The sequence below is a fragment of the Marmota monax genome, unplaced genomic scaffold, assembly GCF_021218885.2.
Source record: "Marmota monax isolate L192 unplaced genomic scaffold, Marmota_monax_Labrador192_F-V1.1 WCK01_AAM20220418_F8-fsc00125, whole genome shotgun sequence".
Taxonomy (NCBI): Eukaryota; Metazoa; Chordata; class Mammalia; order Rodentia; family Sciuridae; genus Marmota; species Marmota monax.
Window position 1 is genome coordinate 5,522,763 of NW_026695235.1, and position 12,193 is coordinate 5,534,955.

At 43.0% G+C, this 12,193-nt stretch overlaps 1 long non-coding RNA gene across 1 annotated transcript in view; it reads right to left on the reverse strand.

Moving 5' to 3' along the window:
* The window catches only part of LOC131423964 (uncharacterized), an 81,347-nt gene that overhangs the window by 7,168 nt on the left and 61,986 nt on the right, over positions 1 to 12,193 (reverse strand). The window lies entirely within an intron of this gene.

Below are 12,193 nucleotides of genomic sequence, written 5' to 3' on the forward strand. Positions count from 1 at the left end.
AAATCAATCACATTGTAAAATGATAGAAAGGGAGGGGTGGCGGAGAAGGGACATTTCCCTAGATCCTAAGTGTCCACAGGAGGCCTGGACCTGAACGCCCAAACCTAAAACAGCTCTCTGTTCTGTGGCTTCTGTGGTCTTTCAGCACAAGCTAACTTTTCTGGCTGTGTTTATAACTGAACTCTGGTGTGAAATACTGAAAAGAAAATGACTACAGAGGACCTATTTAGACCTTCCTGGCAAGAGCCAAGTTGGAGGAGTGGAGGGAAAGGGCTGTTTATCTTGACAGAGGATTCCCTTTCCAGAACCGGGAAAACATTCCTTTTGTCAAAAATGGTTAATAGCCATCCAACAACACAAAGAGTGGTTTCAGTAGCTCAGCATCCACGCGGGGTGCCTGGGAGCACTGTGACCATGCCCCCATGGAGGGAACGGCAGCAGACTCATGGCCATGTCTTGGAGAGGGCCAGTGTTGTTGATGGGCATAGGAAAAATATCATCACCTCCTACACTTTCCACCAGGGAAAATGTGGTCACCTACTTAGTAGGTGATATAGACATGCTGGACCAAAAGTGAGGCAAGAGGCAATATTAACACATCCTCAAAATGCTTTGAAAGACCCAGCAGCCTTTTCAAATAGGAAGGACAGGGACGCCATGCCCTTCCCCATATACCCTCCCCATTCTAAAGGAAATGACTGAATTTTGTAGCCTTCTCACTGAACTCCCTGACTGAGCTCTGAGGGTAATTATCCTGGGGTTAGGGGGTCCCTGAACAGAGTATCTACATGTAAAACATGTAGGACTAATGGAAAACACCTCAGAGTTGGATTTGGATATGTAGGCTCTATTGTGAGTCTGCCACCAACCAGCTGGGTATCCCAAAACAACTCTGAGTCCCTCTGAGCCACAATTTTCTAAAAAGCTTTTAAACTCACACAATACAGCCACAAAATTAATAAGCTCCTTAAAGTTCATCTATATTAGAGACAAAATTCTGGATTAGTTAGCCAGTTTCATGACTTCAAGTATTGAAGTCAAATGGTGACATTACTGTCTTGTCTTGTTTTGCTTTCAAAGATATAACATTTTTATTTTGTTCTTCAGATTTCAGAATTAGCTCAAGGAACAATTATGTGTGGTTCATTTTACTGGCCCTTTCCTCTACCCACACCAGTCTTCTGTGTCTTTTCTCTCTACATACCCCTCAATTTAAATTAAACTAAAATGATTTTTTTGTTCTCAAACTCTTCAACTTTCTAATTACTTACAATACTGTTCTCTAATATCTTCATTACAAAAGCTCCTTCCAATTTATTGTTTCATGATTATGTAAATTATTTGAGTCTTTTATATGTGTTCTTCTGTAAATCAGAAAAGGCATGTGTGTGGGGAGTGCGTATTTCTCTGACAACTTGTGCAATTCTGACTCACTCTGAATTTTGTAATTCAAATAACAAAAGTTGGAGGCAGTAAATTCAAATCAGATAAGTACTTGTCAATAAGATGTTTCTGGAAGAGTGTACTTAGCCTGGTAGGTGGGAAATATGTCCAAAATATTTGTAGCTGCTCCCAAGAGGTGGGGTCTGTTTCCCGCCCCTTTAACAGCTGTATGACTTGCTTTCAAAGATAGTGGTACTTGGCCACAGCTCAACTTAGTCCTCTAGAGGGCTCGTAGGCTTCCACGTGATGCTGTAAGAATCCTGCCATCACTGAACAAGACCCTATCTGTCCACTGGAAGACAAGAGGCCTTTGGCTCTATCACCTCAAAACCCCAGCCTGTTGCCAACCAAATACCAGTCAAGTGATGAAGTGCTCTGGCATCATTCAGGCTCAAGATGACCCACCAAATAACCACAGGCTCACAGCAAGCCCAGCCAGGATCAGAGAAACCCATCCAAGACCAAAAGAGTTGCCTAATAGAACCATAAACTAAAGGAATGTCTGTGGTATTAAGTCAATTAATTCGGGGATTGTTTGTTACACAACAAAAGCTGACCGATATACTTTGTTTTTAACAAGAGCTAACCTAGCTATCGTTTTGCATTATATTTTAGGTATTAGCATAATCTAAGTGAGACCCCTGCCCATCCTGCTTTTACCCTCACCCTTACCAACATAGTACTTGTCTCTTTAGATACTACTGCCCCTTGCCATCCCAGGGGGAAAATTTAATAAAACCAAATTTTAACAAATATATGAACAGGAAGAGTATTTTTAGATGTATTGTCTCAACAAATTGTGTTTGGGGTTTTTTATAACAACTTGTGAAGTCATAAATATCATGCCCATTTTACAGGTAAGGAAACTAGCTGAGAAAGGAAAAAGCTTGTCTGTGGCCACTAAATTATTTGGTGGTGTCTCCACTCGAAAGTCTATATATTCTTCTCTCTGCTTCCACTATCTCAAGTTTCTCTTATCCAAGGTGTTTTCATTACAGAATTAGAATTTGCACTCTGGAGGAGCTCGTGGCAATTGCTCAGTCCTCTGACTTCCTGAATAGGCTCTGAACTGGCCAATGGGCAGGGCAGCCAGCCCTGTTTTTACAAGTGCACTTTCAGTAAGGAACAGGGCACTGCTGTTGCCTGCACACAGTTTAGCCTGCTTCTACACCTCCAGGGAAGAGCTGAGTGTTGTAACCAAGACCATATGGCCCACAGAGTCAGAAATCTTTGCCTAGTGTCGCTTTACAAATAGAGTTCACCTACCCCTTTTCTGGAGTTGCTCGCATTAGGGTACAATAGGTAAGAATACAGATTTCGTACTCAAACACATGAGATTTCATACCAGCTCCACCATTTCCTGACCCGCCTAGTATGGGCAGTTGGTTAACTGCTACAAGACAGGTTTCTTCCTCAACCTTGCTCTAGATGCAATCAACCCGTAAGATTATTAAGGGATGAAGTGACAGAGGATGCAGAAGTGCTTAACAAGGCACATGGCACAGATTTGATAAATGGCTTTTCTACCATCACTATCAACCAAAGTAAGTTTCTGCCTCCTTAAGGCATCACATGAAGTTCAAAAGCTGCTGTTTGTGGTCAGCACTTGAGGCACGGGCCAGACCCCTTCAGCAGAGGATGGCCTGTCCCAGCTGCATGCATTGGGACCCACAAGCAGCCTCAGACAACAGGGCCCACAGAATGGCCTGCAGCCTCAGACAAGCTTTTCTGATCAGTCAGGAAAGGGAAAGGCCGGGCCCACCTCAGCTCCAGTGAGGATAACTCTGAGGGTCAATCCCCACAGAGTGACAGAGGCTGTGACTCAACTTCTGTCCTGCTTGCCCCCATCCCCATAATTGCTGCTTCCATCCCAGAGCCTCTGCTTAGTGGATGCCCTGCATGCCAATGGCATGGACTCCCAAGAGAAGGATATAAGATACTGTGGTTGGCAGAATAACACCCACCTTCAAAGATGCCAATCATCAGCATCTATGAATGTGTGACTTTCATGGCAGAAGGGACCTTAAAGTGGCTACATTCTAATCCTTGATTATCTGGGTTGGACTAGAGGATGACATGAACCCTTCGAAGCACAGAACCTTTCCTAGCTATGGCCCAGGAAAACATGAGTATGAAAGAGCCCGAGAAGAACACTGTCGGCTTGAAGATGAAGGAAGGAAGGGGCCCTGAGCCAAGGACTGTGTGTAGTCTTTAGAAACTGGAAAAGGCAAAAAAGAGAATGGAAACAGACTCGCTGCTGCAGCCTCTAGGAAGAAACAGCCCAAAGACACCTCGATTTTAGCCCAAGGAAACTCACGTAAGATTGTGACCTGCAGAGCTGTTAGGGTATGAGACGTGTTGCTCTAGCCCACGACATCTGTGATATTTGCTATAGCACCAATAGAAAACAAATACAAATAAAGATAACTGACAAATGTGAAATGCACAGGGACAGTCTACAGGACCCAGAGGCTCTTCAAAGACCCCTGAGAAAACCATGTATCTGGCACTCAGGGGAGATGTGTCACAGACGGAGAAGTCAAATACAGACAAAAAACTGAAGTCATAAGGACAGACACTCTCCTCAGAGTGGCTTCTGCCTGGGAACCGTTCTACCAGGTGAGGGGCATGAGGACCAATTTGTTTTGCGATTGACCAGTGATTCTTCTGGCAACATCGGGACACCAGCTAGGTAACAGTAGGAACATGGAAGACCACATAAGGGTCATTAGGATTGTTCATCAGACTTTTAAAACTATAATAGCAAAGCTTTCCTGTTCAGCCCAGGTGTTAGAGTCTGTACACAAGTCAAAATAACACCTGGCATTTTGACAGGGGAATGTTAGAGTTCGTAAACAAGTCTGGATGGTGCCTGGCAAAATGCCAGAGGGAGTCGTTTGAGAAGTAACAAAAGCGAGCCATTAAGTGTGGAGATTCCTGATTGGTTGACTGATGTATCTAGTTTATGCTAATTAGATAAGCTGTGTGGAATGTATAAATACTGCTCCTGTCCTGCAATAAACGGCTCCCACTCCTGCTGTATCAATGCACACAAGTTGTTCGTCACCCTCCGGTTATTTTGCTGCAGCCGGACTGCGGCACCCAGGAAGACTTTTTGGCTCAGGAGGGAGATGGTCAAGAACAAGCAAGGTCACGGTAGTGCTTTCACTAGAGCTGACACTGGGCACACAGAGGGCTTTTGTAAAGTCTCCTGTTCATTCAGAGAAAGATGCAATCACCAATAGCAGTGCCCCCATATCCACGGGGAATGCATCCCAAGACCCCAGTGGATGCCTGAGAGCAGGGTCAGTGCTGGACACTTTCTGTGTTGTTCTTTCTTATGCCTATCTATCTATGATAAACTTTAATTTATAAATTGGGAACAATATGAGATTAACAATGAATAATCAGAACACAGAATAAATATAACAATGTACTATGATAAAAGTTACTTAAAACTTAACAACTGCTTATTTTTGAAATTTTACATTTAATATTTTTGGATCCAGATTGACAGCAGGTATCTGAAACCATGGAAAGCAAACTCTGGGACCAAAGCTCGCCGTACAAAACACACAGCCCGCACTATCCTCCAGCAGGCAGACCATCAGAACTACTGGGAACCTCAGAATCGTTTCACCCACTCCCATCCTGTGCAGATGCAGACCTAAGGACCAAGAGAACTGCTAGGCTCACAGTTCCTGGAGCACAGCCTCTTGACTGCTTAGGTTCTGGAGCAGAGAGGGCCAGGGCCACAGACAAGGCCTGTCACTTTCTATCAGCCAGTCATCTGACCCCTTCCAACATTGCTCTTTAAATATTTGCCCTGCATTTCTTTCAGTGGGGACAAGATTTATTTACATTTATAAACATGTAGACAAAGAAATGAAGTCACTCCTCAATTCAATTTCCCCATCCAAGTCAGCATCCATATTTAAAAAGAAATGATAGCAGAACACTCCTCACTTTTCTCTACTGACCATACATGTTCGGGAGGCACATAAAGGCTTTAAATTTTATAGAACAAATTAATCCCATTATTGCCTATAACTACACTGCAGAATGCATTGTTTGGCTTCAAATTTTCAGCAGGTATAACTGCCTGATTCTCTGGCAATAATCTTCGAAGAAGGACTTGGGCAAATAGAGAGTGTTTTTATTTCCATTGGAGAGTACCGTTTTGAGTAGATGAAGTTAACCTGCCCGAGTTATTCTGGTAGACTTGGTTTTACACTCAGTTGCAACAGGGGGAAACTCCAGTTCACTGGGGCACCAATGACAGAGAAGTTTACATTCACTTTTACAGCTCAGTGCCCTGAACAGCCATCCAGCTATCCTGTCCCCTGATACTGCTCTGAGTCCTGAAGAGACTTCAGGTCTGACAGATGGGAAATGGGGCATCAGAAGGACATTTGGGTGCACCCCAAGAAAGCACCACCTTGTTCCCAAGGATAAGCAGTGGCTAGAAAGGTGCAGAATGATGACCATGCGCACACAGAGAGAGCCCAGCACTCTCATGCCTACCCATGTGCCATTTCCCAGCAGAGAGCCTCCACCGAGGGTCAGGGAACCATGAGAGCAATGAAGACAGGTGGAGGAGGAGGAGGAGGGAGGGAGGAAGGAGAGTGGGAGACTAAGAGAGGAAGAAGCGAGGGAGGAGAGAGGGAGGGACAATGGAAACAGGGGAAGAGAGGGAAAGGAAGGGGAAGAGGGAGGGAGGAAAACAGCAGAGCTTGTGTTCATAACTGCAAACTAGCCCAAGGCCCAACAACAACTACACGCAAATCATCGCTCCCATGCACTTAGGATGCACCCGTTTTCCTGTGCTTAATGTTAGGAGTGGATACCAAGTGCTGAGAGGTAAAATCAGAGGCTGATGGGAAACAATCCTGAAATTAGAACACCAAAATAATCTACAGATGGAAGAGAGAGAAATGCCTCAAAGCACCTAATTGCAGTCTGGTAATTTTGTCTGCAAAGAAACACACTATTTGCATCAATTAGAGGTGAACTCTCCTCTAGACCCTTTCAATATGCACATTTGCCAAAATTTGGCTTCTTTCTCCAAAGGTCTGAGTCAATGCCCCCCACTGTTTACTAAAGAGCCAGTCTTGAAGAGCAGAAAAAAAGTTTTACAAGCTGCTAATGAGGGCTTAGCACCCTTTGAGGAACAAATAGCTCCAGTCAGCAGCTCCATGAGGGAAATGAGCCTCTTGCCTGCCAGGCACAGCCAGAGCACAGTCCTGCATTGATTGCTGAGGGAGCTCAGCAAAGAAGGGTCTACAGGCACAGTGCAGGGGACACACTAAGCATCATCTCTGGTTTTTCCCAAAACTCAAGGCAGATGACAAGAAAGCATACCCACAGTAATAATTGGAGTTTCACCTCCAGATGGTGTGATTCCTTTTGACTTAGGGAAATTTCCCTGTCAGGAAATGTTAGGAGTCAATACCAATTGCTGAGAGAGAGTATCCTCCCTTGTTCCCTATGCCACCCCCCATGCCAAAAAATAAAAAATAAAAGTAAAAACAGAGGCTGGTGAAAAACAATCCTGAAATTAGACCACCAAGATAATTCATGGCTCAAAAAAAAAAAAAAATTTCCCTGTTAGGGAAATTAAGGGGAAGGGACCCAAGGAACACAGTATCATGTATTTTTGCTTATTTCATTAATTGATCTAATAATTTTTGAGTCTCCTTTTTGTACCAGACACTCTCATAGATGCCACATTTGCAGCATTAAACAAGAAAGATCTGCAAAGTCTTTGCCCACTCTCTGGGTAAGACAGAAAAGCAAGTCCTCAAGGAAGTACCAACAGAATGTCAGGGGATAACAAGTGCTCTGAAGAAAAGTGAGGCAGGTTAGGATGGAGATGTTGGCCAAAGATGGCTCCTCCTTTGCAGCTTGAGTCAAAGTAGTTGGTGGTGCAATCTACTAGAATATCCCCACTTCCCAGGGCACATGATAAAAAGATGGTTTTGCCTATGGAATTTCCTCTGTCTCTATTGCCTAGAGAGGACAGAACTAGACTGGACCTATTCCTTGGGAGACTCATTACTTTATTTTAGCCCTTGTAGGCTGGAATTTGGGGAGCACACAATTCATAAATAAGTTCAGTATAGCCTATTTATCTTTTCTTTTTCCCCATGTGATTGATATCCTGGGCATTGGCTTCTACTAGGATGATGAATTTGGCTAGAAATTTGTCACATTCATTCAAGACTAATATGGTGTTATCTGGCACAAGAAACAGATGGGAAATCATTCCTGTAGGACTGAAACTCAGACTGGGCTCAAAGGAAACATCCGAGACATAAGGAAATCATTGGAATACAAACGCTAGACAGTCTTGTGCTGAACTAGAAAATGTCTTAGTTCACCAAAATAAAGTATTTATAGGCAGGATGGGGATGAGGAAACGTGAACGCACAGCACTTATGCAGCTGAAGTGAATTTTCTTAGACTTTGAATAAACAATGAACCAACTTAGGGAAGTCATGCAGGTAACAAATGTTTATTGAGACACTTCTGCCTTCCAAGTGCCACTAAGCAAGGAGTGGGGACCAAAGTAAACCTGTTGCTTCCCCTGGAGAAGCTGTGCTGTGAGGGGAAAGGGGACAGTAGCAAAGCAATTATAAATAATAAAACACTTATAAAGCTAAATTATGGGATGCTCAAAAGTGCATTCTGGGGCGACAGATCTGGTCCAGAGAGTCATGCTGAGACAGAAAGGATGAGCGGCCATCCTTGAGACAGCCATGGGGTATAGTAGGAGTAGTGTCTTGAGGGAGAATGATGGAAGAGGCAAAGAGGTCAGGAAAGGTCAGATCAGGCAGTCAGGATTTTAGAAGCATGTCTTGCTGGCTATTTATTCTAAAAGCAATAGGAAGCCACTAAGTGGTTATAAGTAGAGGATGGAGGGTTGTGTTTTTAAAGATCACTCTGGCTGCAGGGTGGGAGAAGATGATTCAGGACAAGAGTGCTCATGGCCAGGCAAGGAGGGGACATGATGAAGCAGGGGAATGGGATGCTGCACAAGCTTATTAGGAAAGAGGAGTAAGACTGGGTAATGCACAGGATGTGTTCCCATGTGCAGGGTTAGGCCAAGGTAGGAGATATGGCAGGCAAGGAGGTTGCAGGGTCAGCTGGGATACCCAGACTCTTGGCAGAAGCATTTTATTAAAATGGAGAACTACAGAAGTTTGCATGAGGCTTGGTTCCAGTTGCCACCCTAGGTAATACAGATGTCATCTAAGAGGAAATCTGGAATGAAAGTCAGAGAAACCCAAGGAACAGAGAAGCCATTGAGGAGCAAATAGATATAGAAAGTAAAAGACAGAAAGAAAAACATGAAAACCATCAACAAATAAAATTAAGTAAAAGACAGAAAGAAAAAAATGAAAACCATCAACAAATATAATTCAAGCGCCTAATACATATGGAAACCAACAGAGAAGGAAAAACATGATAACCACCAACAAATGAAATCAAGCAACCAACAAAGATAACTGAGGACCTCCCTGCCTGTGACAGATGAGAGAATTGCAGCAACGTGTGGGACCTGAGAGACACCAGCAACTGCCTGGCTGGGTTTCTGGATGGGTAGAAATTACGGCATTTTTCCAGCCAGGGACCCCCCACAAAGGCAGGAAAAATGCCAGAGGAGAGAAAAGGTGTCCACTGCATGGAGCTGGGAGGAATGGAGAGGAACCTTCTTGGCTGATGAGAAGGCTGAACACAGAAGCCAGAACACAACTGCACTCGCTCTTGACCATTTTTGGATAGAAATGAAAATACCAATGCCTAGTCATCCTGAGGTGCAGAGGTTTTGCAAAACAGAGTGTGTCCACGACTCCCAGCCCACATATACAGGCTTTGCATTTAATAACTTGCATGTGCAATGTGTAACGTCTCTGCTCACTTGAGCATCTTAACCATAGAGGATGGAGTTATCGCCCAGGACTGCAGCAATGCTCAGGGTGCTGGCAAAATGCAGAAATACGTCATCTATAAGATTCCCTGGAACCAGTTACTGGGGAATTCATTAAAAATGTTACAGGTGGTATGTCACACCTAGAATTAACCTCTTGTCCCACAAGTGTGTCTCTCCACTGCTGGAGAATCTCCCAGATGGAGAGAAAGTAGACTCAATCAATGTATTCCAGGAGGTCATATTGCTTAATGATATGTACAGTAAGATCCAGAACTCTAATCACCCAGGCTATGAAGGGAATGGCATGTTCTCAAAGGAAAGAGGGGACATAAGAATGACAAGTCATTCCTCCTCCTCCTCCTCCTCCTCCTCCTCCTCCTCCTCCTCCTCCTCCTCCTTCTTCTTCTTCTTCTTCTTTGTAAAGGCTCTAGGGAGAGAAATGCAGTGGGGAAAATACTTCGATATTAATAAGAGTTTCCCTTTGAATTTTCTTATACTTGTGGCAAGTCTTTCAAGTCTCCCTCAAATCAGAGTCAGTAGTAGGCAGTCAGTGATTCAGGGAAGCATCTTATAGCAGAACAAGGAAGAAAAAAGGGGGGGTTTTAATATGACTTTGAATATGAATGAACAGCTTAATTCAAAATTTATAGCCTTCTCCTTTCCGGAGACCAAGATTTTGAGCTTGAACTGCTCACTGTATTAGTCTGCTGTTACTATAGTGACATACTTGGTATAGGCTGCTTTATAAAGAAGAAATTTATTTAGCTCACAGTTCTGGGGGTTCAAGGGCACAGTGCTGGCATCAGCTCAGCTCTGGTGAAGGTAATGCAGATGGCACTACAATAGTGGGAGCAGGTGCAAGAGGGAAATCCCACAGCAGACAAGAAGCCAGAGAAGGGGAAGGGGCTAGGTTTGCTCAGTCCCTCTGCAGAACTGATCAAGGTCCCATGAGAAATATCATAATCCATTCCAAGTCAGGGCCCCCAGTGACCCAACCAACTCAGTCCAGGCTGCCCTGTTAAAGGCAGCCACAATGGCCAAGCTTTCAACACAAGAACCCTTGAGGGACACATGAATCCAACCCATAGCACCCACAGCTAACTGCCTCAGTAAACAAGGTCTAATTGGTTTATTATCATGAGTGGCAGGCACAGAAATCCAGCCAAATCTGCTCAGTTTTGAGCTCTTTATTGCCAGCATCATGCCATGAAAAAAAGCCCTCTCTGATTTTATCTTTCCCTTTGATCCATGATCCCCACTCCATTCCCTGAATCCCTGGAGTTAGTCCACGCTCAAATGTTTGCTTATCCACAAACATGCATGAGTCCTTGTAGAGTATGCAGCACCATTATATGTGTGTGTTTAATTAATAATATTCAGCTATTAGGTTGTGATTGTTAATAACAAGTGATCTATCCACATGTGTTTATCTATGTTGTGGGTAGTGACTGCTACCACATACACACACAAAAGGCTCAGGGCTTAAAGTTTATAAAACAAACAAGAGATTGGAAAATATGAAATATTAGCTGGATTGTCCTGCCTCACATAAGAGAAAGTGTCTCTGAGTTGGGAGGAAGGAAGAACCAAGTCCATGGGGAAGAAAAGAACCGAGGAGGGCTGGGGTTGTGGCTTAGTGGTAGAGTGCTCACCCAGCGCAGGTGAGGCACTGGGTTCGATCTTCAGGACCACATAAAAATAAATAATAAAATAAAGGCATTGTGTCCACATACAACTAAAAATATATATATATATATTGAAAAAAAAAGAAAAGAACTGAGGTATCAAGGGGCGTCATCAGTTGCCCTGACTCCCAGATAAACCTGAAATCAATGGTTCCCTTGATAACTGATTTAAAAAAAAAAAAAGTGTCTCTTTTCCCTGCACTGGCAATGAGCTATCTGGGAAGCCCCAAACTCAGTCAAGTTGACCACAAATTAACCATCACAGAAGCCTGAAGAGTCTGTCTGCCAATGAAACACTAAGTTAGAGACACATCATTGGTTGGTCAGTGTGTCCTACCACCAAGACCACTGGAGAGAGGGCAGCAACTTGACTTCATAGCTCCTCCATCAGAACTACAAGAGGGTGACACAAATGAAAATCAGTACCTACTGCCCTCTCTCCTACAGGACAGCTGGGGTTGGAGTGAGGAGACCATAGTCCAGGAGGCTGCCCCTTATAGTACCACTTTTCAGTTTTTAACATTTTCTATTTAAAAATTAAAATATATGTAGTCTCCTCATAAATATACAAAAATATTATTTATCAAAAAAGTAGTGTTTTCAAAATTAAAATTTTAAATCTCAAGTGAAATTTGAATACCTTGATTACAGAAGAACAAAAGAAAGCATAGAACTTTTTCTTTAATTTGAAAGAAAATCACTAAGCAAAAAAAAAATGATAATAATATAAAACAAAAGGAAAAGAAAACCATTATGAAACAAATATCAGCTAAAGTCAAAGGTGATTAAAAACAATTCCTAAAATCATGGATCATACTCATATTTTCTTCAACCATATCATCAGGGTATAAAAAATTGGCAGGTAGCTAATAACTACTGCCGAGAAAAATAACTGGAAAATTCCTGAGTTATATGTTTGCAGTTCCACTCCAAACAGTTGTTGGCTCATTACCAAAATCCAATGAACCTTTATAGCACTCTCTTAAGTCAGAAAAAAAGAAAAGAAACACAAAATAGACAATTTGAAAATTAAAATAAGAAAATTAGGGTCTGTCTTGTGCATTTGGTGAGCAAACTTACGATGGATGCTCTTTATTCCCAGGAGGGAGGAGATATGAGGTCATTCAAAGAT